The sequence below is a fragment of the Vulpes vulpes genome, chromosome 3 (assembly GCF_048418805.1).
Source record: "Vulpes vulpes isolate BD-2025 chromosome 3, VulVul3, whole genome shotgun sequence".
Taxonomy (NCBI): domain Eukaryota; kingdom Metazoa; phylum Chordata; class Mammalia; order Carnivora; family Canidae; genus Vulpes; species Vulpes vulpes.
In genome coordinates, this window is record NC_132782.1 from 88,569,708 (window position 1) to 88,595,688 (window position 25,981).

Here is a 25,981-nt window from a genome sequence, read left to right on the forward strand (position 1 = left end):
GAGCAAGGTCAAAAAAAAAAAAAAAAAAAAGCATAGGATGCATTTACTAGAAAATGTAAATGAAATGACAATGAAATGAAAAGAATGACAATGAAAAGAAGTAAACAGTTTTTAACTCAGAAAATGAGAAAAAAAACCTCACAAATCCAAAGAGGAAAGTAGAATAAATCATTAAAGACAAAAGAAAAATGAATCAGGAAACAAAAATATCAGGACATCTGAAACCTGGGTGCTTTGAAATGATCTAGAAAACTGGCAAAGTTTTGCAAGTCTAATTAAGAAAAATGAGAAAGTTCAAATAAACTACAAGAAATGGAAAAGAGAACATAACTTCAAATTTGAAAAAGGTTATCTTTCTATTATAATATATAATTTTAAAATCTAGGCAGGATGGATAAAATTTTAGGAAAATGTACTAAAAGCTTCGTAAAATAAAAACATGAACAGACTAAATAATCCTACTAAACTAAATGAAAGGTAATGATTGAACACTGAAAAAGAAAAAACACTAAGTTCAGATGGGTTTTGGTAGTTTTCTAAATCTTCAGGGAACAGATAATTCATATGTTATATAAAACTACCTTAGGACAAAGAAAATGATTTTTTTTAAAAAGCTATCCTTTTTTAAGAGATCAACATAACTGGACTCAAGCAGGATGAGAACAGAAATTTAGATGGAAATAGTATTTATGAACATGGGTGTAACATTTTTAAACAATGTATGATTTTAAAGCTTAAAAAAAGCCAGGGATGCCTGAGTGGCTGGTTCCTCAGTAGTTGAGCACCTGCCTTCATGCCTAGGGTATGATCCTGGAGTCCCAGAATCCAGTCCTGCATCAGGCTCCCTGCATGGGGCCTGCTTCTCTTTCAGCCTGTGTCTCTGCCCCTCTCTATGTGTGTGTCTCTCATAAATAATAAATAAATTAATTAATTAATTAATTAACTAATTAAAATAAAATAAAATATAAAATAAAAGGAAGGGAGGGAGGGAGGGAGGGAATGAAAGAATGAATAAAAGCCAAGTGTTGTGAAAATATGAAAGCCAGCCATGTGTTGTGACCACATGGGGTTTTATCCAAGGCACATACTTAAAGTTCAACAATTAAAAAGGGAAAATTTTTAAAAGTGCCAATGGTTTTTACTGCATTAATGTATTAAAGGAGAAAAAAATCCTAAGATTATCAAGTAGAGCCTGGGATATCTGATAACATTCGACTCTAATTCCTAACAATGCTCATTAGCAAAACCAAATAAAGGGCATATACCAGAAATCCAGAGAAAAATTTACATTTATTGGTAAAATATTAGAAGCATTCATTAAAAGGAAGAATAAAACAAGGAGATATGCTCTACTTACTACAAACCTACAATGTATTCATTGGGTACTGCAATAAAATAAAATTTAGAGCTATAAACATGGGAAAAAACAAGATTACCATAATTCACAAACAATATGAATATTCACCTACATGATCAGAAGTAACCAAAACAGAAAAAAATAAGAAATTTTGGCAAGTGGACCACAAAAATCAATAGCTTTCTTATACCTCCAAAATAGCCAATTTAAGAACCTAATAGAAAAAAAAGCAACATAAATGCTAAAGTGGGTATAAAACTAAAAGAAATGTTCAAGATCTTTATGAAGACAACTATAAAACTTTACTGAAGAACATAAAAGAAGCCCAGAAAATGAAAAGATACACTGTGTTCAAAAATGGTGAGACTCAATATTGTAAAGGTGTCAGTTTTTAACAAATTCATTGATAAATGTAATCCCTATTCCTATCAAAATTCAAACATGCTTTTTCAGGAACTTGACAAGCTAATCCCAAAACTTACATAAAATAAACAATATGTAAGAAAATGTTAAAAAGACCAATGAAAAAGTGTGAGCTACACAAAAGAATACAAAGGCAACACAGCACTGTCTTAATATGGTGTGATATTAATACAGAAAGAATTAACAAGCCTCAAAACCATCAACATCATCGTTGTTGCCATGGTCTTCATCATAGGTAACCTTTACTTGGCCCTTGTGTGTCAGAAACAGCCTAAGTTTATTACATAGATAAGCTCATTTAATTCCTACAACAATCCATTAAACTAGGTGTTTTCATTACCCCACCTTACAATTGAGAAAACTAAGACACAGAGAGGCTAAGTAACTTGTCTAGGGTCCCAAAACTAGTGTTCTGCAAAATCTGCATTCAAGCCCAATACACCTGCTCACAGTAACCGCCTTATTATCCTGGTATAGCTCATGAAGTTCCAGAAGTAAAGAAGGTAAAATTTCCAATCAATGGACAGATTGAATATCTGTCGTCTCTACGCTCTTCTGCTCCCTGCTCTGTACCCCTGGAGGCTGGCCTGTTGGATACACATAGGTGGATCCTCTAGGTTAAGAGACTTCTTCTGGCCCCTCTCCCATCTCCAGAAATTATCCCCTATCAGTTGCCACTAGGCTCACAACATCCCTGGACAAAATAGCACAGCTTCTATCAGATGGCCTTTCCAACTCAGCCCTCCCAACATCTATTTTCCTCTTCCTTGCCCTTATTCCTTAGGGACTCTTGGTGTAAAAAGCAGTTGTTAACTGCTTCAGAGTATGACAGAGTTCTTTTCCATTTCCCTAAACTGCCACACATCTGTGAAAGTCCCCTTATTAAACTCTTCTCAAATTATCCCTGTTGGCTAGCACAATCTGTTTTCTGTCAGGACCGAACTGATATACTGAGAAAGGATCAGTTCATCAAATCAGCTATCCTTTTAGGAAAATGAATGGTTAAAGCCCTCCCCCTAGCACTCAACAAAAAATATTCTAGACAAATTGAAGATGGATAAATTCAAAGCAAAACTTTATAAATATTAAAAGAAGGTATAGAAAAGTATTTCACAACCTCGTGTGAGGATTCTTTCTTTAAAAGACACAAAACATAAAACATGAGAGAAAATTTTAGTGAATTTAATGACATCAAAATTTTTAGTTTTATTTTTTAAAGATTTTATTCATTCATTCAGGAGAGACACACAGAGATACAGGAAGAGGGAGAAGCAGGCTCCCTATTGGGAGCCTGATGCAGGACTCAATCCCAGAATGCCTGGATCATGACCTGAGCCAAAGGTAGACTCAACCACTGAACCACTCAGGTGCCCCAACACCAGAATTTTTAATTTTGTGTGACAAAAAATAAAAGCCCACAAATTTGGAAGGAAGAACTTGTAGTATAAGAAAGGATAAACAATTAAAGCATGTAAAAGAATTTCAAAACACATATGGAACAGTAAAGTGGACAGGTTCTACCAAACATACTGCAAATCTCCAGCAATAAAATGTACATTACAGTGGTTTAATTTTACAGACAGATGACAGATCAGACCCCCTAAACTACATACCTACTGAAAACAATTAAAAATGTTAGATGAAATATTTCAAAGAAAGGTATTCTAAAATGTATTTCTGATTAGGTAAGAGTATAATAAATCAACGGGGGGTGGGGGGGTGGGGGTGGAAGCTGGACCATCTCTGAATTCCAGGGGCCTGAAGCTCTGGTTTGATGATTGCCTGAAGCATCAGAAATGAAGTCTATGGTCTCTATGGAGAGGGAAGCTCAAAAGAGACATCTGAATTAAGTTGGAATCCCCAAGTCCTTTGACCATGCGTGTAAAGGTGAGTGAGAAATAAATCCCTGTGTGGAAGAGAAAAGCAAACAAGTCTGATTTACTGAAATAGAAAGGAAACTGTGTCCCTGAGAATTTATAACCACCAGGGGGCTCACACAAGTCTGCAGCCCAGGTTCCAACTACATTATCAGGAACTCCAAAAACAGCCTCAAGCAAACAGCTTTTAAATGTAGCCTTCAGGTAGTTGTGGCCCTGAGCAACTGGCAAAAACAAGTGCAAATCCCCTCTGGAGGAGAGCAGTTTCAACTCAGTATTCAAAGCATTACTGAAGGCAGCCAAACAGAAAAACAGGTAAAGTAGATTAACAAGCAATTCACACAAGATAAAAATACATGTAATCAATAAACAGAAAACACAGAAAAACATGCATAATCTCACCTTACTAACCAAAGACATGCAAATGTAAACAATAATGAAACACCATTTTACCCACTTTATCAGCAAAATTTATGAATCTCATATTAGGTACTAACAAGGATATAGATAAACTCAATTCTCACATGTTGCTAACTCATTTATTATTCAACAAATATTTATTGTGTTCCTAATATATACTTGGTATCATTTCACTGAAAACACAAAGTCTGTTTAGTTTGTATTCTTTAACCAGAGCCAAACAACAAATAAACAAGTACATATTAAGGGGAGAGAGAAGAAGGGTGGAGAGTTACAGACTACAAAGCAAAATAAATCAGGGTAAGTATATAGAGCAAATGTTTTCTTTAAATGACCAGAAAGTAAGCATTTGAGGCTGAGCAGGCCAAATGGCCTCAGTCACAGCTATTCACCTTTGCCAATGTAGCACAAAAGCAGCCACACAAAAATATGTAAATAAGTACGACTGTGTTCCAATAAAACTTTATTTACAAGAACCTGCACAGGGACATCTGGCCCTCAAACTACAGTGTCTATTACAGACTGAAGAGCAAATAATTTGTTTTTTAGTCTTTTTAATCTATGGTGCAAGTTTCAAATATAAAGAAAGTATAAAAAATAGTCTAAGAGTTACCTATATACCTAACAACCAGTTTGAAATGAACATTTTGCTATATTTGTCTTATTAATATTTTGTTGGATTACTTCCAAGTGAATACCAGACATCACGATAGAGCCTTATGCATACTCACAGCATGCATCTTCTAAAAATAAGAATATTTTTCTATATAATCATCCCTACTGTCACAGATAACAAAATTAACAATAATTCATTACTTTCATCATACCCTCAGTCCATATTCAAATTTCTACAAATGTCTTAAAAAAAAGAAAAAAAAACTACAGCTGGTTTGAATTAGGATCCAACCAAGAGTGATATATTGCATTTGGTTATGAGCTCACTCTGAAGAGAGTTTTAATCTGTAGTAATCTTCATTTTTTCCCCCATAACAGATGAAGAGACCAGACTAGTCAAAGGAGAGAATGGCAGGCCTTAAGTGATTTCAATTCCACTCTGAGTTGTACACCTCAGAGAAATTTTCCAAAACACGCACAAAGAAATAAGAACATTTTTGTTATTAATAGCAAAAAAGTGATAAAAAAATCTAAATGTTTATGGATAAAGAATGAATGACATGCTATTATTTATTCATAAGACAATTTCATATAGCAGTTAAAAGTTATATGTTATATCCACATGTATTTACATGGGTAAATCTAAAAAATATGGCAAATAAAACAGCATTTAAGAACATAGAATACTATGTATATATTTTTTAAACTATACATTCATAAAGTAGTGGATACTGTTCATAAATATTCACCTTATAAAAATATGTACATAATAAAAAACAAAATAAATCAACAAACTAATCTAGATCCTCCAAAAGCCTCCCTTGCAATAAAATACACAAAGTCAAATATTTGAAACTCCTTTTAGGTGCATAGCTAAGCTTGCAAAAAAGAAAGGAACCCCTTTTCAAAGGATAGGGCAAACAACCATAGAACATAAAGTTGGAGCACAGGGGCGCCTGGGTGGCTCCATCAGTTAAGTAGCTGACTCCTGATTTCACCTCAGGTCTTTATCTCAGGGTCATGGGACCAAGCCTCCTGTCCAGCTCTTTACTCAGTGGGGAGTCTGCTTCATTAAAGATTCTCTCCTTCTGCCTCTCCCTCCACACACATGCACATGCTCTGTCTCTCTGAAATAAATAAATCTTAAAAAAAAAAAAAAAAGAAAGACAACACATGGAGCACAAACCCACATGGCTTCAGCTGGCACAACCCCAGAATGTAGAGATCCTGTTTTTAACAACCACTCAAAAAACAGAAGACAAGACCATGGGTCTATATAAAGTGGGAACTCCTTAAGATTTTATTTATTTATTCATGAGAAACACACATAAAGAGAGAGGCAGAGACAAAGGCAGAGGGAGAAAGAAGCATGCTCCATGCAGGGAGCCCAATGTAGGACTCGATCCCCAGACCCTGGGATCATGGCCTGAGCAGAAGGCAGAAGCTCCACCACTGAGCCACCCAGGCATCCCTAAAGTGGGAAATTATAATCAATTCAGAGCTACTAAAGGTCCCTAACTTTCTGTGAAAAGATAAACTAGCACTAATACTAATAATAAAATTAAATTAAATAAATCACAAAGCAGATAAAAAAGGGCACTTGTCCTTTTGGTCTTGGTTCCAGACAAGGTGGGGGAAAAATATGTGAATTTTAATCACAAACTGACCTTCACAAATGATTGGTATTTAACTTTATCCTATCTATGTGACCCAAAACACTCTAAATAGAAAAATTAACTTGATGTAGTCCCACTCTGGTAGCCATTTCAAACATATAACAGAGAAAACATAATCATCTCTAGAGAAAAGCTCCCTTGCCATAGCCCTCACAGAATTTTTATAATTAAAATCTTCACAATAAAAATTATAAGGAAAGAAAGCATCACAGGGAGGGTCAACAGAAAGGAAACATAATAATCAGACTCATAAAAAAAAACTTAAGACATACATAATGTTTAGATACAGAACATGAGGTACAATATTCAGTATGTTTTTTAAATAACAGGCGATTAAAGCCACAAGAAAGGACCAAGAGATAATGAAAATATGACCAAGCATATCTTACAAAAAAATACACTTTCTAAAAATAATAAAATAGAATCACCTAAACAGCAAATTAGAGACGGCTTCCAGGCGAGAATTTCTGAGCCAGGAGATGGTAAATAGTAAGCTACCTAGAATGTAGCATAAGACAACCAGAACTAAAACACATGTAAGAGCACTCCAGAAGAAAATTATAGAGGGGAGAAATAGCAACAGCAAATCTTCCAGAGTTGATGACAGACCTAAATCCTCAGACATGGGAAGTACAACGAATCCCAATACAATCAAGATAATTATAAAGAATTTACACCTAGACACATTATCATGAAACTACAAAAGACAGTCTTAGGAAAAGGATCCAAATCACAGAGAACTTCTAAACGGCAGTAGTAGGAACTCAAAGAAAAAAAGAGTATGACACAGAAAGAAAGGACCTGTTAGTCAAAAACAAAAACAAAAACCCAGAAGGTTGCTCTGAAATGCAAGACAAAAAGCTGGGTTAAGAAAATAGCAAACACGGTTAATTCCAGACAAATATGACCATACAAAACAACAATAATAATGATACTGCTTTTGGCGTTTCCAAAAATAAATAAACAAAAAAAATAAACGAAACAGAGAGAGAACTAAATATACTAGAAAATAAGAATGTGGAAGAAAAGTGACAAGAATTAAAATCATGTAGTGGGCCTTAGAGTGTTAAGGAGAAGTCTTTAGACTTCAAGTATGCATGTTAAACCATTCAGAGCAACTACAAAAATAACAGAAATATCTATTAAATGAAAATAAAATAGTGGAGGAGAAAGGAAAAGGAGAAAAATTTTAAAAGCCAAAGGGGGACAAAATAAAATGGAGAAAAACAATGGTAAAAAATAATCCCAAATATATGTAATACTCCTAAGTATATTATTGAGTTCTCTAATTAAAAAGTATTGTCAAACTAAGTAACAATTCATAATCTACAGACATGATGACTACAAGAGCCACAAAACATAAGCATATTGAAAGACAGAAGTGGAAAAAAGGAAAAAGGATAGAGCAGGGAAAGACTAACCAGAAATCTGATGCAAGTCTCACTGGGCTGACATGGGCAGAGCTATACCCCTTCTGCAGGCCTTAGGTAAGAATTCAATTCCTTGCCTTTTTCAAGTTTCTAGAAGCTGCCTCTATAATTTGACTCATGGTCCCTTCAGCAATAGTTGGTGGAGTATTTCTCACACCACTCCTAACCTCTTCTGCCTCAGTATTCCACATTCAAGACCACGGTGATTATACTGGGCCTACCTAGAAAAACGGGGATCATCTCCACAAATTAAAATCACATGATTAGCTACCTTCACTCCTTCTGTTACCTTAATTCCCCTTTGCCATTTAAGTTAACATATTCACCGGTTCTGGAAATGAGGATATGAACATTTTTTTTTTTGGTGGGAGATAGGAGGGAGGAAGACATCATTCTGCCTGTCTATTAACACAGCCTCAAAATTTATAAAGAAAAAAAAGAAACAACTTGGAGAAATTTACAGATACATCATTTAGTGGAATATTTTAACATATTTCTCTCAGTAATTGCCAGATAATCAGACTAAAAACAATCATTAAAGATATTGAAGATTTGTACAATATAATTAAGCTGATTAATAGATATTTTTAGAACCTGTATCCAACAGTTGGAGAATACTCTGATGCAAATGTGAAACATTTACAAAAAGTGACCACATACTGGGCCATAAAGTAAGTCTTAAGAAATTTTAAACAATCAGCTTAATATACCTCAAATTCTATGACTATAATGCAAATCAGAAATCAGTATTTCAAAAAACAATAAGGAAGTTTTCACTTAACATATACCTAGGGGCACCTGGGTGGCTCAGTGGTTAAGCATCTGCCTTTGGCCCAGGTCATGCTCCTTGGGGTCCTGGAATCAAGTTCCACATCAGGACTCCTGCAGAGAGCCTGCTTCCCCCCCTACCTAAGTCTCTGCCTTTCTCTTTCATAAATAAATAAAATCTTAAAAAAAAAAAAATATATATATATATATATATATATATGGGGTGTGTGTGTATATATATATTCATTATATATATATTTAGGTGTATATATATAATTCATTGATTAAACAAAAAATGATTGGTAAAGTACTTACACATGAAGAAAATAACAGCTATTAGAACTCCCAAGAATCAACAATAGTGACAGAAAATCTATAAATTTAAATGCTTAAATTATTTAAAAAAAATGCTGAAAGCACTGAACTAAAGCATCTAATTTAAGAATTAGGAAAGGAACAACAAAATAAACCTAAGTCAGGCAGAATAAAGAAAATAAAAGAACAGAAATAAATTAACTGACAAAGATCCAACAGAAGTTCAACAAAACTTTTGATTGCTTGAAAAGCTTAATAAAATTGATAGGGATGCCTGGGTGGCTCAGTGGTTGAGTGTTTTTACCTTTGGCCGAGGGCCTGATCCTGGAGACCCAGGATCGAGTCCCACATCAGGCTCCCTGCATGGAGCCTGCTTCTCCCTCTGCCTGTGTCTCTGCCTCTCTATTTCTCATCAATCAATAAATAAAATATTAAAAAAATAATAAAATAAAATTGATACATTTCTAGCAACACTGATCAAGTAGAAGAAGAGATCCCCACACAAAAACAGACAAAAATACAGATGTAAAATTCCACAGTAACTGGATATTCAACTTTATTTGAATTTTATTTAAAGAGAAAATGTAAATATAACAATACTGGATTCTTTTTCCCATAATTATATTTGTGTGTGTTTAAATATTTCCTCCAAATTAAAAAAAAAAAAGGAAATGAGTGAAGACTTCATGGACAATAGCAATAATAATAATAATAATAATAATTGCCTAATAGCACAGTAACAAGAAATGTGGAGAATTTACCTCAAAAACTTAAGGAAATAAAAATATTTGATACACAGATATTTGCCACGTTCTGGGGTACACAGTAAAACCTAATAACATAAAGATATCAAAACTTCCAAATTAATTTATAAGGCAAGTTTATATAATAAAAGGGATTTTAACCAAAACTCCAAGGAGTTATTGTGAGGCCACTTTTAGGCAAACAGGCTTGTGCAATGCAATGTAGAAAAGGTCTACAGAGACCTCTGGCTGCACACAGACCCATCAGATGACCCACCTCTAAAGATCCATAGGCCCTAACTTACAACCCAGCACAGTTACCAAAAAGGGCAAATGTCACATGACACCATACCTCCTCACCCTCCCCTTTAAAAGCAGCCCGGCCCACTGCCTCCATGCTGAAGGCCTCTGCTTTGCTGTCCTGCCCACTGCTCCACTGGGATATACTCAATAAACTTCTGCCTTTGTTCTGCCTCAAGTGAATCCTTTTAGTTCTGTGCCACTGGCTACATCTTCACATCCCCCCCCACCCCCTGCCGCCATGAGGACAGATACCACATTTAGACAGCATAAGTTATTTTATAAAACACAAAATAATTCTGAAGCTAATTCTAGAGTAAATGGAAGGTAATGGCCAAGAAATTTTTGGGAAAATAACAAGGGAGATTTGCCCTAAAAACATTAAAATGTAATACAAGAAGATAATGCTTTAAATTTTTTTTTTTACTGATACAGGGATTTAAAGACAAATCAGTGGAACAAAACAGAAAATCCACAAGTGTAATGTTTCATAAGAAGTATTTTATAAATTGATGGAAAAGGATATACTCCTTTGCAAAGAAAATACAGATACATTTTTATCCAACTTCTCATTGTACACATTAGATAAAAACCATGAAGCAAAAATGAATCATTAGGATGTCACCTGTTGCAAACAAGAAATCTATCACACAAATGATTTGTGAAATCTATCACACAAATCTAAGCCACAAATGGCTTAATTGTAAAGTACAAAGGTAGGTTATGTTTCAAAGGTTCATCTTGACCAAAGTTCTGGTTCCACTTTTCTGCTCTGCATCTGCCCTTATCAGCATGTGCCAGCTCCTCCACAGTAAGGCTTCCGTCACGCCTATGTAATCTCAGTCCTTCATCTGCAGGCCTCCTCATCTATAGTGGAGCTGCTCTTCCTCCAACCACTGACTTAAATCCTAGTTCTACATCCAACTCCTAACAGTTCCTGGAACAAAGAGAATGCCCCGCAGTTGAATTCCATTCACTGGAAGGGGCCTGGGATTCTGCCTTTAAATTCAACCAAACATAGAGCTGGGGTGAGATCATCCAAACTAAACTGTAGTTGCAAAAAATGGCTGGGGAGAAAGAACTAGAGGTTTGAAAAGCTTACTACAAAGGGATTGACAAATTTAGCAATACAAAAATGCTAGATTTCAATACAGAAAATAAATCCACCACTTACAAAATGAAAGGTAATGGCACAGTAAGAAAAATCATTTATATACTGAAATAAAATAATGGTAAATTCCTATATGATCCCAAGCTTTTGGTAATAAAATCTTTTTTTTTAAAGATTTTTATTTATTTATTCATGAGAAACACACAGAGAGCACGGCAAAGACATAGGCAGAAGGAGAAGCAGGCTCCATGCAGGGAGCCCGATGTGGGACTCGATCCTGGTACTCCAGGATCACGTCCTGGGCCAAAGGCAGGCGCTCAACCACTGAGCCACCCAGGCTTCCCTTTTGGTAATAAAATCTTGGAGGATTTTACTAACCTATATCATTTGGCAGAAAAGTGGAATATAGATTTCAACAACAGTAACAAGATGATAATTTAGAAAAAAATTAGATCTGCTTTAAAAATATATTAATATTGAAATCACTATGACCACTGTTTGAAAATACAGCCATATAGTGTTGGATGTTCACAGGTAACAGTAACTAAAGCAGACTGTCTACATGGAAATGACATAGTGCTTTGGATCATGGAATCCTGTAATGCACAGGTCAATGATATTAAAGAAAGCCATAAAGGTGGAAACTGATCAAAGAAAGAATATTACAGGAACAGCAGAAAATATGCTTCCACATGCATATTATACATTTTAAGAAGCACTCCAAAACCTTTACGAATGAGACAGAATATAAGTAAAATTGGTCACTTTACTCATAAGTGAAGAACACTATTTTGAAATAGGTTTTAGACTGGTTTTTAAAACACAGATTTTAAAATATACAGAGCTTTTTCCATGATAAATAGAAGTTTTAATTAACAAAAGATAATAAGCAGGATATATAAACAGGCTCTAAAACTAAATTAAAGATACTAAATTATGGTGGAATTTTAAAGGGAAATTCAAAATGTTGAGTTAATTAATGTCTTTGGGCAGAAATCATATAGAACAATGATTAGTACCTTATGGTGCCACAGGAAACTACAGAAGAACTAAGGTAATTTTTTTTAGCACCACAAATCCAGTATGAAACCACACATTTTACACAAAGACTATCACGTGCAGGTATAATATATGCCACTCTTTAAAATGCATATACAAAAAAATAAATAAATAAAAATAAAATGCATATACACCATACAAGCTGGACTTGACAAATAAATTTCTAACTTTTTGTTCAAATCCCCCATAAGACTTTTACTCGGGGGGGGGGGGGCTGGATAACATAACAAGTACTACCTAAATCTTTTAAAAATCAAACAGAGAGAAATAACTACTTTCCAATAAAACATTAATAAAATAAATTTCACAGTTGAAAAATAAGTACAGGGAGAAGAAAACAAACATGCCAAGCATCTACCATGCTGCCTACTGCTAAACCAAGTGGCCAGACAGTAAGACACAAGTGCTAAAAGGGGAGGACACACTGCTCTGGACAGGCTGCAATACAAAAGCAGGTATGGCCTGAGAGATCCACAAGGAGACACAGCAGTGAGAAAGTCTTCCCAGAGGACTTTAGAATGAGCAGTAGATTTCCAGAGAGAGTAAGTGGAGCAGGTAATGCCACAGGCTTGGGAAGGCTGGCAGGGAGCATGGAGCAGTAATTCCTGGCAGAGCAAGTAAACAAACCACACCTGAAACACAAGAGAAGGCAGCTGACAGCTCAAGAGCAAGAGGGACAGTGTAGGTTCCAGGTCATGCTGGACCTCCCTATAGGCCATGTGCTAGAAGGGACAGTGGAAAGGAACTCAAGAGTCTTAAGCTAGCGAATGGCAGAATTAAGTTTGTTTTAAAAATATTGTCTTGGTTGCTGCATATAGGATGCACTGCAGAGTACCAGAGTGAAAGCAAGGACATAAGTATGAGGTCATTGCAGTTGTGTGAACTAATAGGAGAGACAACTGAGAGACAGCAGTTGTGTGAACTAATATGATGTCATTACAGGTGGAGAAAAGTAGGTTAGAGAGAAGTACGGGAGGTAAACGTGGCAAAATAGTTCCATATTAGATCTAAATTATGAAAAAAAGAGAAACGTGTATCTAGATGGCGGATGGTGCCATCAACCAAATTAGAGAACCCCTTCTGAAAGGAGATCAGATCAGGCTGGCGTCAGGGTGGCAGGGAGAGACTGAAGTTAGTACTGGGTATGATGAGCATGAAGTGCCTAAAATATCTTGTGGAAAAGTCAAGTGGACAGGCAGACGACCCTCACACAATCCCACACAGCAGGCATTGACCTCATGCTATAGGAGGATAAATTAAGGCCCAAAGAGGTCAAGGCCTTTGCCTTAGGCCCCAGAGCTAGCAAACAGTGGAGGGCATCTTATAACCCAAACTATTCTATCCTGAAAGCCCAAATCCCTTCTGCACTCCTTTGCTAAGGTAGCTAGGAATATGTAAGAATTTGGAAAAATGGCCTAAGCAAAATAAGAGGCAAGACAATAGTCTAAAAATGATTGCCTAATTTCTACCACACTCCCTGAACACTGTGTCATATACATGAACACCTTATTTTGGGAGATAGGGCTCTACGTTGAGGAAGAAGCTGGAAGTGGAATAAAGGTAACTAGAAAAAAAAATGTGTTTAAGTAGTAATTCAAGATATATCAGTAGCTGAAGCTGCAGGGAAAATGTAGTAGTAAGTGTATAGAAATGTAGAGTATAATTCAGAAGGCTTTTCTGGAGGTCGTTTTAGGATTGCCAACATCCCACTTAGTGCAGGAGTCCCATCTAGAGAGGGGTCGGCCCTCCAGGGTTTAAAACTCCACAAATATTCTTCAAAACAGCCTAAAGTTTTGTTTACGCTGTGCAGCTACTAGTAACGCCCCCAACACATGTCTACAAGAGGTAGTGATGAAGTAAAACTGTAAAGCATTTTAAGAGGTATAAGCCACCTAATTATAAAAAGCATTCACACAACTTCACTCATCTTCTGCATGTTCTTCTAATTGATTCTCCTGATTTGGGGAAGGATTTGGGGTAGCAACAGCTTTCTGAGAGATGGGGTGAAAGACCCAGAGTATGAAACCTCAGTTTGAGATTTTGCTTCACTTACTTTAGCAAATTATTTCACTGATTTGCAGGTGTGTTCTTCATCTTGGATCAGAGTCAATCTTGACCTAGCTCACAGTTGCTGTGATGTTCCAGCATATTGGTATACATGAAAATATTTTGTAAGCCAAAAGGAGCCATGCAAGTATAAGGAGTAATGACACTGATGATGATGGAGAAAGGAGAGTAGCAAGAGAAAAGAGAGGAAGAAGAGAAGGAGGGAAGGAAAGGAAGGGCCTTTCTTTCATTTTCTTCCATCAGTCATGCTCACAGATATATCTTCCGTAGCACTGCCAGCAACCACAATGTGTGCAGCTGTCGCCCTGAGTTCCAAAGCTGGCACTACTGTTATAAACCAGTATGTAACTTGAACAAAAGACTTGCCTCAGTTTCTTCAAATAGACATTGAGTAATTCAGGCTGAAGTTTTATTCTGAAAGGTTTCTGGTGCTCCATAAACTTTAATGAAATAGAGATTCACTTTCTTTAAAATTCAAAGGGTAGGAGCACCTGAGTGGTGCAGTCAGTTGAACATCTGACTCTTGGTTTTAGCTCAGATCATGATCTCAGGTTTTCAAGAGTGAGCTTGCATCCAGCTCCATACTCAGCATGGAGAATAAGACACTCTCTCCCACTCTAAAATAAAAAAATAAATCTTTGAAAAATTTCAGAGTAGTATCCCATTTATTTCAAGGCTTCATCATGGGGAAATAACCATTTTTAAGTACAGAATTAATAACTATCAGTTACAATATATTTTGTGAAGATTTAACAAATAATCATAGATATTTGTTCTTTTAAAACATACATATTCTTTGTCTTGTATCATTCCCTAAGTTATCAGCCTCATCACTCTAACTAGATAGCGCATCTCCTCAGAAGAAAAATCACTAAACATTTTCATTTCCTTTACACTGTCTAGCAACACAACAGGCACATGCCAGATGCCCAAAAGAAATTTGTGCCAAATGTGTAACATGTAGAAACTGAACTGTTCTTTATAACCCCTCTACCTGCAGCAAGAGGTGCTTCAAAATAATTTTAAAAAAAAATTATGGCTAACCATGGAGTTCTGAGGGTATCTCAAAACACAAGACCCCAAATAATATTTATAATTCTTTTTGCCAACCAAAAGTACTGGATAGAACTATAGATTTACTAACCCAAAACACAGTGGGGCAGAAGCCTGAAACAGAGGATGAGGAAGCACTTGTGTACAATGTAATAATACCACTTCTTTTGCAGAAGCAAAAATTCAAGACATGAAGATTACAAAAGTGAGAAACTGACTCAGGAATACAGTACATGCTTCAAGTGTGGTTATTAAGGATTTAGAGTTTGGTTTTTTTAAGAGGAAAATAAGCCTTTTCCACAAACCAAATGCAACATACTTCAATATTTGTTGCAGAGAAACTGCACGTTACCAGTGAGGTTTGGTGAATGAAGGTGAACCAGGCCAGTTGTGCACTAAGAACAAAAAGTAAAATGGACTATAAAAAGTTACACTATACAAAGCTTATTTTGTTCTCGCCTACTAAAAGTATTTTATCTGTCTTTACATTATCAGTCTACTTGAACACACACTGATGTTGTCTGTGTAAACATTTTTTCCTCACTTCCTTTAAATATTTTAGTCAAATTGAAAACATAACATAAATATGCCAAATTGAATTTCATATGAATTAGTTGAAGAACACAAACTGACTGCTCATATTGCTAACTTTATTAATGACTCCTTAATTAACAAGGTTTTAAGTACCTGTAGTTTGAGGATTAACACATATTGAAAATAACGGTGTGAAATAACCCAATTTACAATATCAGGAGATGATAATGATTTTGCAGAAAGAAACAAGGTCTAATAAAAATAATCTAAGTTCCTAATACCACTGACAATCACAGCTTTACATCATGCTAAAATTACATATTTATCTCCTCATTAGCAACTAATCTCACTTATTCTTCTTGCCAAACCAATTATGAGAAAATTTTCAGACTCAAAGGAATTAATAGGACACTTGGACCTCTCTCAGTCTTCTCATGACTCAAGTAATTAGCAAGCACTTGTATATGAAATCCAAATGGTTTTCCTAAACTAATTAATGAAATGAAGGACATCAAAATGTTATCAACTCATAGCAACTCAAGTCCCATATTCCAATAGTCCTCAAGTAGACAGAATAATTGCCAGATGTTGACAGGGTCTTTTTGGTCAACTCAGAGATTACTCAGGGGGTGAAAATGAGGAGGAAGAAAGAAAGGTAGTTTCTTATCAAATACAACAAACTATTTATGTGATAAAGGAATACTTTATAGGCAATGCTCTGTATATTAAACAGCTTCTGGATCCACCAACTCTTTAAGCACATAATACAAGGTAAATAAATGATTATAACAGAAATTTGCATTTATATATTTTCTTCCAAGTAGCTTAAAATGGAAAAACATAAGGCTAAGCTACTTCTCAAAATTTCATAAAAAGCTTGGAATTTCTGAAAAGAAATTTGGAAAGCTTGATTCTCCGACCAGCTCCTTATTTTCTGTGCCCTTTCAACCATTCATTTCAGAAATCAAACTGTAACCATGCATTAGACCTTCTTGTTGCCTCTTCTCCTTCCACATCTCCAAACTTCAATGAAGAGTTTCCATTGTACCGCCTACAGGTTTTTCTTTCTCCTCAAGGTTTTCTCACTGACTGACTCAGCGGTTCAAAGCAGACTTTTTACAGACATATTATAGGTTATAAATTAATTTCATTAGCTGTTCTTAAGCTCTAATTTTTTAAAAGATTGAAATTAATAGTAAATCAGGAATTCAATTTAGTTTGAGTAGAGATTTTGTGTTTTATAATGAAAGTGAAGCCCTTCGAGAGATCTTTAAATAGTTGTATATCGCTATATATACATATACTATCCTAGATAAGGATAATACATCGACTTTCTCTGAAGCCCACAGCATATCAGATCCTACAGCTGTTAGGTTTGTTCCTAGTAAAGAATACAAATCCAGAGCCTGGCTCAAAATAAGCACTGCATGTGTGTGCACGTGTGTGAGTGTGTGTGAGTGTGTGTGTGTGTGTGTGTGTGTGTATAAAAGGAGGGAGGGTGTTGGCATATACATCTCAGAAATCATTTAAACTCTAGATTCAGAAAAGAACACTTAAAAATTCCTTCCGTGATGCTAGCTAGGCCCCAATAAGACAGAGAACAAACAGAACTTCATTCATTTCTTCTCCAGAGACACTAGTAATATTAAAATAATGGTAAAATTAATGGACAGAAGTTGCTTCTGGTCATTAATATTTTTGCCTGAAATCTGTGAAACAAAAAATATTCCCTCATACCAAGTAAACCAAATTTCTGAAATCTTTAACCTATGATTAAACCACTGATCACCATAGTTATTTTCCCACGTCTTAATTCAGAGAAGCAGCTTCACCTGATCTGAAATCTCAGGAAGCATTTTCAATTTCTTTGGGAAAATACCTGACAGACTTCTTTTTAATCTCCCTTTAGATAAAGCTCTCTGAAGATCAAAGGGGCCTCACTCAGGCAGATGTGTTTTGCTGTCAATGGTTAAGAGGGAAAAACAGACTTCAAGCAAACTGCTCAGAGAATCCTTAAATAATTAAGCATTAAATGGAGAATATAGAGTCTTCAGAAAGGTCAATGGATAAGGAAAAGCATGGCATTCACTCACACATACAAAAAAACTTCCTTTGGAAAACCAGGCTAGAAATAAGCCCTGACTAAAAAACTAAATCACAATGAAAGAGACAAACTCTCCATAAATACTCAAAAATACTGAAATATGTAACCTAATGCTACTCACTGCACATCTTCAGTTCTATTCTACTAAAGAATATCTGATGAAATCACTTAACTGATGCAAAATTCCTAATTTAAAACCAGCCTGTACATTATCACAAAAAAAAAATTCCTTAAACCTAACAACTGTATTGTTAATGTTATTCTGTAACTTCATGTTACCAGAGAAAAGCCCCAACTGTGTAGAGTTATCCCCCAAAATGATATCAACCAACTTCTATTTATATCCTTTCAGAAGACATGTATTGGGCACAGTATTTACTGTGTTACACTAGTAAAAGAAAATATGCTTGTCTTGGACAAGAATGTCTTACATGAAGTAGGAATAAAGGAATGTTCAACATATATAAGTATGTAGATATATATATATGTATGTGTGTATATATATATGTATGTAGATATATGTGTATGTGTATATATATACATATATACCTGAACTTTTTCCCAATTTGAACAAACTAATGATTTCTCTGTACTTTATTTCTTCCATTCAAAAATACTAAGATATATGGGCAGCCCCGGTGGCGCAGTGGTTTAGCGCCGCCTGCAGCCCAGGGTGTGATCCTGGAGACTCAGGATCAAGTCCCATGTCAGGCTCCCTGCATGGAGCCTGCTTCTCCCTCTGCCTCTGTCTCTGCCTCTCTCTCTCTCTCTCTCTCTGCATCTCTATGAATAAATAAATAAAATCTTAAAAAAAATACTAAGATACATATTCATTTCTTAGATTACATTATAAATATCTGAGGCAGGGAACTGCTTAAATCCTCATTAAAGAAATACAATAACAGTAATAATTACCTCACCTATGTATGACAATTAGAAACTCTAGAAAGCTTAAAACTATATAAAAGCAAGATCTGATAACTTTGTGATGCATTTTCAGATTTCTCCAAGTAATGTTCCAGTGCATAAGCTAATAGATAAGGTCTTATTCTTTGGGAAAGAAAGAAATTTTCATTTAGAGAAAAGGATATTTTTTTGAAAAAAGATTTTATTTATTTATTCATGAAAGACACACAGAGAGAGAGAGAGAGAGAGAGAGAGAGAGGCAGAGACATAGACAGAGGGAGAAGCAGGATCCTTGCAGGGAGCCTGATGACTTGATCTGGGGACTCCAGGATCATGCCCTGAGCTGAAGGCAGACGCTCAAACACTGAGCCACTCAGGTGTCCCTAGAGAAAAAGTTTTAATTAAATACTGTCCAATTTAAAACACAACATAAGATTATGTTCATTTTTAATCCTAGCTCAAATTATAAGTTCAAAAAAATGTAGAAAGAAATCATTAATGAAAAAATTGGTTATAAGACAAATTCTTAAAGGTTTCAACAAACTTTGTGCTTAAAAAACCTTGCAAAGATAGGCTATGATTTCTATTCTATTTCAGTAATAGATACCAAATTTTAAAGAATTTACTATGAAAATTAGCTGAAAGCAGACAAATTCACTCAGGTGAAGGAATATCTAGCTCTTTTTCCCAAAAACCTATTAGATAGCTATTTGACCAGGTACAGTTTTTACATATATCAAAAGTACAGTGAACAACAATTTTTAAACACCATCAGTAGGTCTTTTAATAACAGGAATAAAAATATTTTCCTCTTCTTGAGAAATGTAAGTGGTATTTAACTCCAATTTAAATGTTGATCCATATACAAATTTTACTGTCTTTAATAGCAAATTTTAAAAGCATTCTTTCTATTATAAACAGTTCTTATTAAAGAAAAAATATTTTTATTGATCATAAAAACAACACATTCCCCAAGAAGTACAGAACAAAGTAGAAAGTACTCCAAATTCTACCACCCGGGTATAATCACATTTATTAACATTCTGGTATCTTTCCTTAAAGTCTTATTTACTAACTATATGTATTTTTTCAAATGTACACATGATGTGTGTGTGTGTGTGTGTGTCTGTGTAAAAAGAGATTTTTACAGCCTATTTATCAAAAGAACCAGAAAAAAAGATACTACTAAAAAAGAACTAGATGTTTACCATGGATGGTGTATAAATATTTCCAATTTCAAAACCTCAATACTTCCAGTCATTTGGTATAAATCTAACACATAGTAGATTAGTCAAAATCCTTAGGTATGATAATTCCCTTTATGTTGTTCAATTCAACTTGGCTTTGGAGAAAGGAGTGGGAGGATACTTTGTGCAATTCTCTTGACAGATTATCATAATCATTTGGATAGCTCTGCCATTATTAGCAAATGCCACAATAGAAAGGAGTCAGTTATTATTTTAAGTGATAAGCGAGAATGACAAGCAATTTCATATGAACTGTGGATATGGAACATGGCTCAAAAAAGATATACTCATTCATTCTGAGATAAGAGTGGATGAAGATGAGAAAACCTGACAAAAAAACTGTAAGACTGAGCTCACAGCCCAAGCTAAAGAACCCAAATGGTAAGACACAACCCAATCAGATACTTGTTAGGACATAAACTAGATCAGAACCCCCACGACAGAATAATGTTCTCCAGGTAAGCACCCAGCATTTCTCCAGTATCACAAAGAGTGATTCAGTGTTGTGCTTTCTATCAGTATTTTGGGAAGTACGTCCAGGGCCTCATTGTAAGGTCAACATCTGCATCCATATCCTGTAGAACACAGCTCCCAGAACTACCATGTAAAGCTAAGAATTTGCTTAATGGCACTAAGGCTCTTCCTATCCCATGAACTAAACAAAGTAAAGTTTCCCATGAGTTTAATGTCCCCGTGCTTCCAATGATAAGAGTAGAAGCCAAGACAGAGCTAGTAACAAAACCTCATCTTCTTAGAGTTGTCCATTTGAGGAGAGAAAAACCACCACCTCCTGAAGTAGCATTCAAAGGGATCATGTCTGTGCTTTACTATCAGTCCAGAGAAACAGAGTGATGGAAAATTAGTATAGCACCTTTTATTCACAAAGGATTTGGTCACATGAGCACGTCTCAGGTGTGGTTAGTAAATCCTCTTCTAAACCCCTACAGTTGGTTAGGATTTTAGACCAATGAATAACTCAGTGTAGACTCCCTGAAATGCTGTATTCATAAGCTGTAAAATCTCTACTAAACACCAACATAATGCCCTAAACTGGTTCAACAGACACTCTTTCCAGACCTTCCAAGTCTGCCTGAATGGTCAGATAAGCACTAAGAGAATACGGATCTACCTTCCTTTATGGAACTTCCCGCTCTCCAAAAAGTAATTAATCAGGAAGAGTATGTTTACAGTACATAAAGAGCTTGATCCCACCAATAACTCAACATTACACAAAATTCAGCAATTAGAGGGATGTAAAGCCATGCAAAGAAGAAAGAAAAGCTTTTATAGGTATTAAATAATAAGAAAAACCAATGGTTAGGGACAAGAGAGTACCTCTACCAGAAATACCTCTCCTCAACTTCAGTATTCAACTGCTGAAATCTCAAATTATGCTGAGGTTTTCACTGTTTTCTATACCCATTTCTCCAAAATTTTTCATTTTTGGTTTAAATAATTTTATTCCTAGTTGGATTTGTATAGGTTATTAAAATACTGGAAAGAATTATGACAACCTCTAGAGAATGCCATTGGTCATCAAAGGTGACAAACTAGACATGAGAGCCTCTGCTTCACCACAGAAGCCAGCCCATATCATCAATCAAAAAGTTATCTGTCCTCAGAATTCCACACTTGATCTTAGCCAAAAGGCTGAGAAGTGATGTCCTCAGAATTCCAGTGATCACTCTGAGTGGAGACTAAACTCCAATTTGCACTGGGAAGTTCTCCAGCAGCAGCCTTTTTTATAAAATTAGCTCCACCACACTCAAATTTCTGACTCTTAATGCTTCTAAGAGTGTGTGCACTCCCTTTTCATAGGTCTTCCTCAAGCATACCACCAGCTAGCAAAATGTTAGCCTAAGTCACAGAGGATATATTATTTTTTTAAACACTCAATATAAACTATAGTTTGATGGAAAATTCTAAAGGAAAAAAATCACATTTTCCTCCAGATAAGAGCTAATTTAACATACAATATAAAGTCTGTAAAAATTTGCTATAAAAACATGGAACGGGGAAATAAGTCACATAAAACTGAAATGTATTTCGACCAAGATACTTTATAGAATGTTAAAAACATACTATGAATCGTTTAAGCAAATATTTATTGTATATTATAAATGTTGGCTTTAAAAGCATAGCTTTTCTAGGCGTGCCTGGGTGGCTCAGTGGGTTAGGTGTCTGACTCCTGATTTTGGCTCAGGTCATCATCTTGGGGTCCCCAGATCAAGTCCCACACCAGGCTCTGCATTTGGGCATGGAACCTGCTTAAGATTCTTTCTCCTTCTGCCCCTCTGCCGCCTCCACTCCTTCATTGTGCTCTCTTAAAATAAATAAATAAAAATACATAAAAGAAAAGAGAATGAAAAATCATGTCGAGTTTTAACTTTACTATCTTACTAACAATGGAAAGCAAAAGCTCCTCTGTCCCAAAAAATTATTTTAGAGATGCCTGGGTGGCTCAGCGGTTGAGCATCTGCCTTTGGCTCAGGGAGTGATCCCAGAGTCCCAGGATCGAGTCCTACATTGGGCTTCCTGCATGGAGCTTGCTTATCCCTCTGCCCATGTCTCTGCCTCTCTCTCTGTGTGTCTCTCATGAATAAATAAATAAAATCTTTAAAAAAAATGATTTTATATACTTGAAATGTGTATTTTTATATTTTAGTCAGAGAAAGATGTGTTAGTGTAACAGTATTCAGAAATAAGTACACAAAATATTTAATTAGCAATAATTACGTCTTGGATAAACCTCATTGGCTACGATACTGCCACTGTGCAAAGCTACACAAAATATTTAAGTGACTGGTTAAGACATAGTTAAAACACCCTAAAGGAGGATGATTGTTTTTAGGTTACAGCTGTGGAAAAAGGAGAGATTAAAAGTAAGAACATATTATATCCACTTGGCACTCTGAGATGGAGGACATGGCCCTGAGCTTACAGGTGCCTGGAGTGAGATTAAAGGAGAAAGATGGGGCCCACATGCCTGTTACGTGTCAAAGAAGCCAGTCCAGGTGCTGAGGTCAGCATTGTATTAGATCCTCCTCGTATAGCCAGTTATGGAAGAAATGTGTTAAAATCAGACACTAACATGGAAAAACATATGGGAAGACTGGTATTACAGGAGAGAAGCAGAGATGAGGGCTCACAAGGCCTAAGCCCATCATTTTTTCCTTGAAGGTAAAATAGTTTAAAAACATGCACAGAAAACTCACTCACTTTAGAAAACCAGAGGTTACAAAGACTCCTGTAGTAATAATCATGATTGTCTGATGATTTACTGGCACTTATTACAGGCTGGACTCAGCTATGCAATTTTCATTTATATTTATATATTACATACAAATATTATCCTCATTTATTTTCTTTTTAGAGAGGGAAGGGGGAGGAACAGAGGGAGGAGGAGAGAGAATCCTCAAGCTGACTCGAAGCTAAGCACAGAGCTAAAAACGGGGCTCCATCTTATGATCCTGGGATCATAAGTTGAGCTGAAATCAAGAGTCAGACACTTAATCCACTGAGCCCTGCCTCCATGCACTTCTAATATCCCCATTCAACAGATGAAGAAGAAAAGCTTTCAGAGAAACTGACCTCTGTAGAAGCTTCCTCAAGGTCACATAACAAGTAAGTGTAAGAGCCAGGACTCAAACCCCAATCTATCTGATGCCATTCATTCATTCATTCTTCGTTTATTCATTCATTCATTCCTCGTTTATTCACTCATTCAGAACTACGTCCCAACCATACAATACTAAGTATTTTGCAGCATGAAGGTTAAAATGGGGGTAAAAAAAGGACACAGTTCTTGGTATCATGGGGAAAGAGACATTCATCAAATTATCACAAAGTTAAATGTAAAGCTATATGTGTACAAAGGAACATGAAGGACAAGGAAAGCCTACAAGTCCTCATCCAGTCTCTGCAGGAGTCAGGGAAAACTTCCCTGTGGAAATGACATCTGTGCTAACATTTGAAGGAGGAAAGTTGGGTGAAGGAAAAGAAGAAAGAAGTGTAAATCCCCCTAGCAGAAGGGAGCAAGGCGCTCAATCACACACCAGAGGAAAGGAAGGGATAGTGCAGGGAGGTAAAATCCAGACCCCAGAGTCCATGTTAAGAATTTTGGTCTTTATCCTAACAGCAATGGGAAGGCACTCAAGAATAAGGAGGTGGGGTAGCGTGGTATTATTTTTATGTTTCAGAAATCCCAGTGGCAATGAGTGGCAAACAGACAGTAAGAGGACCAGAATGGATGAGACCAAATCCACTAGAAAACCACTGCAGTTTTCCAAGAAAGAGATGGTGTTAGTTTGGGTTAGAGTGGCAGCAGCGGAAAAAGAGGACAGGATAGGTGGGAAAGACATCTGGGAAGAAAAACCATAAAATCTAGGGATAATGTGGATAAGGCATCAAGGATGACTACTAAGTTATGTAGTGCTTGACCAAGTAGAAGAGGTTGGCCTAGTACATGTCGAGTTTGCAGTACCCTAGAAATACCCAGGTGAAAATATCGAGTTGATGGTTGGATAGAGAATATGAGAGCTCAGACAAATTTCTGAGTCATCAATATATATACACAAAGAGGACAATCCAAACCACGCTCATCTAAAAGCTTAATACTGACTGGGAACAGTAGTAGGACTAGCTTTGGGGAGCACCAAGACCAAATGGCTAGTATATAATGATACTCAGCACCCCCCCCCAAAATATGGAGAGTTGGAAAGCAGGAAGAAAACTAAGATTGAAGGCTTATTATAACTATTTCAAAAGGACTCAGAGACTATTAGTGAAAAATGCTACTGGGAATTCAAGCAAGATGTGTACTGAAGAACATCCTTTCAGCCCGGTTTCCCTAAGGGCACTGATCATCTTAACCAGAGCAATTTTGGTAGAATGATGGAAGTAGAAATCAAGTTAGAAAAATATGAGCTGAGACAGCAAATACATACAACTCTTTCCCAAAGTTTGTTGTACGTGGGAAGAGAGAGACAGAAATCAATAGCTAGGCAGACATAGAGTTGGAGGAGGGCATAGTTCTTTTTTAATACAGAAGAGTCTCGAGGATGTTCGAATGCTTGTAGAACTGTTTTAAAAGGAACAATTTGAATTTTAGGAAAGGAAAAAGATAAAAAATAAATTGATACTGCACATTTCTTAGGAGGATAGAATAGGATGGAATTCCAAATTCCAGCGGAGATAACGGACCCTAAATATTTAACAAAAGGAGGAAATGTTGAAGATGTATGTAGCTTAGTCATTTCTGGAAGATTTTGAGGGGGTTTTTAATCTGATGGCTTCTGTTTCTCTGTCAAATATAAAGTGAGCCAACAATTGAGAAGACGGGATAGAAAAAGGATAGAGAAAACTTTGAGGCAAAAAAGAAACCTCATAGGGTGCCTGGGTGGCTCAGTGGGTTAAATGTCTACCTTCAGCTCAAGTCATGGTCCCAGGATCCTAGGATCAAGCCCTGCATCTAGCTCCCTGCTCAGCGAACAGCCGGCTTCTCCCTCTCCTGCCTGCCACTCCCCTGCTTGTGCGCACACTGTCTCTTCTTTTCTATCAAATAAATAAATAACATAATGTAAAATAAAATTAAAGTAAATTAAAATTGAAATAAAATAAACCTCAGAATAATTCAGTGATGACCTAAGTCAAACAACTGCTAAGTGCCAGGAGGATTCTAATCCACATCTTAAAACTTGAATTCAACCCTCATGCTACTCCATAGCAGCTGGTGCTCTGTTCTCTGGCCCTTTAGGGTTTTTTTTCTTCAAGTTATTTTCCCCAACTCTGACTCTTGCACAAACACATTCTGGCTAGTGAAATCACAAGACTTCTCAGGGAGATGTGGATGCTGGCTGAAACTTCACATGCTTATTATACTACTCAGGGTGATGGTTTTAAATAACAGAGTTCAACTTTAGATATACCTAGTAGGCAAGGAATTCATTGGAATAAGACCATGATGCTCAAAGAATT

General features: G+C 36.0%; 1 protein-coding gene and 1 pseudogene across 3 annotated transcripts in view; both read right to left on the reverse strand.

Annotated features, from left to right (window-relative positions):
- The window catches only part of SDK1 (sidekick cell adhesion molecule 1), an 885,268-nt gene that overhangs the window by 660,329 nt on the left and 198,958 nt on the right, over positions 1-25,981 (reverse strand). The gene's annotated exons all lie outside the window — the stretch shown is intronic.
- LOC140598415 (U4 spliceosomal RNA) lies at positions 22,715-22,788 on the reverse strand (annotated as a pseudogene).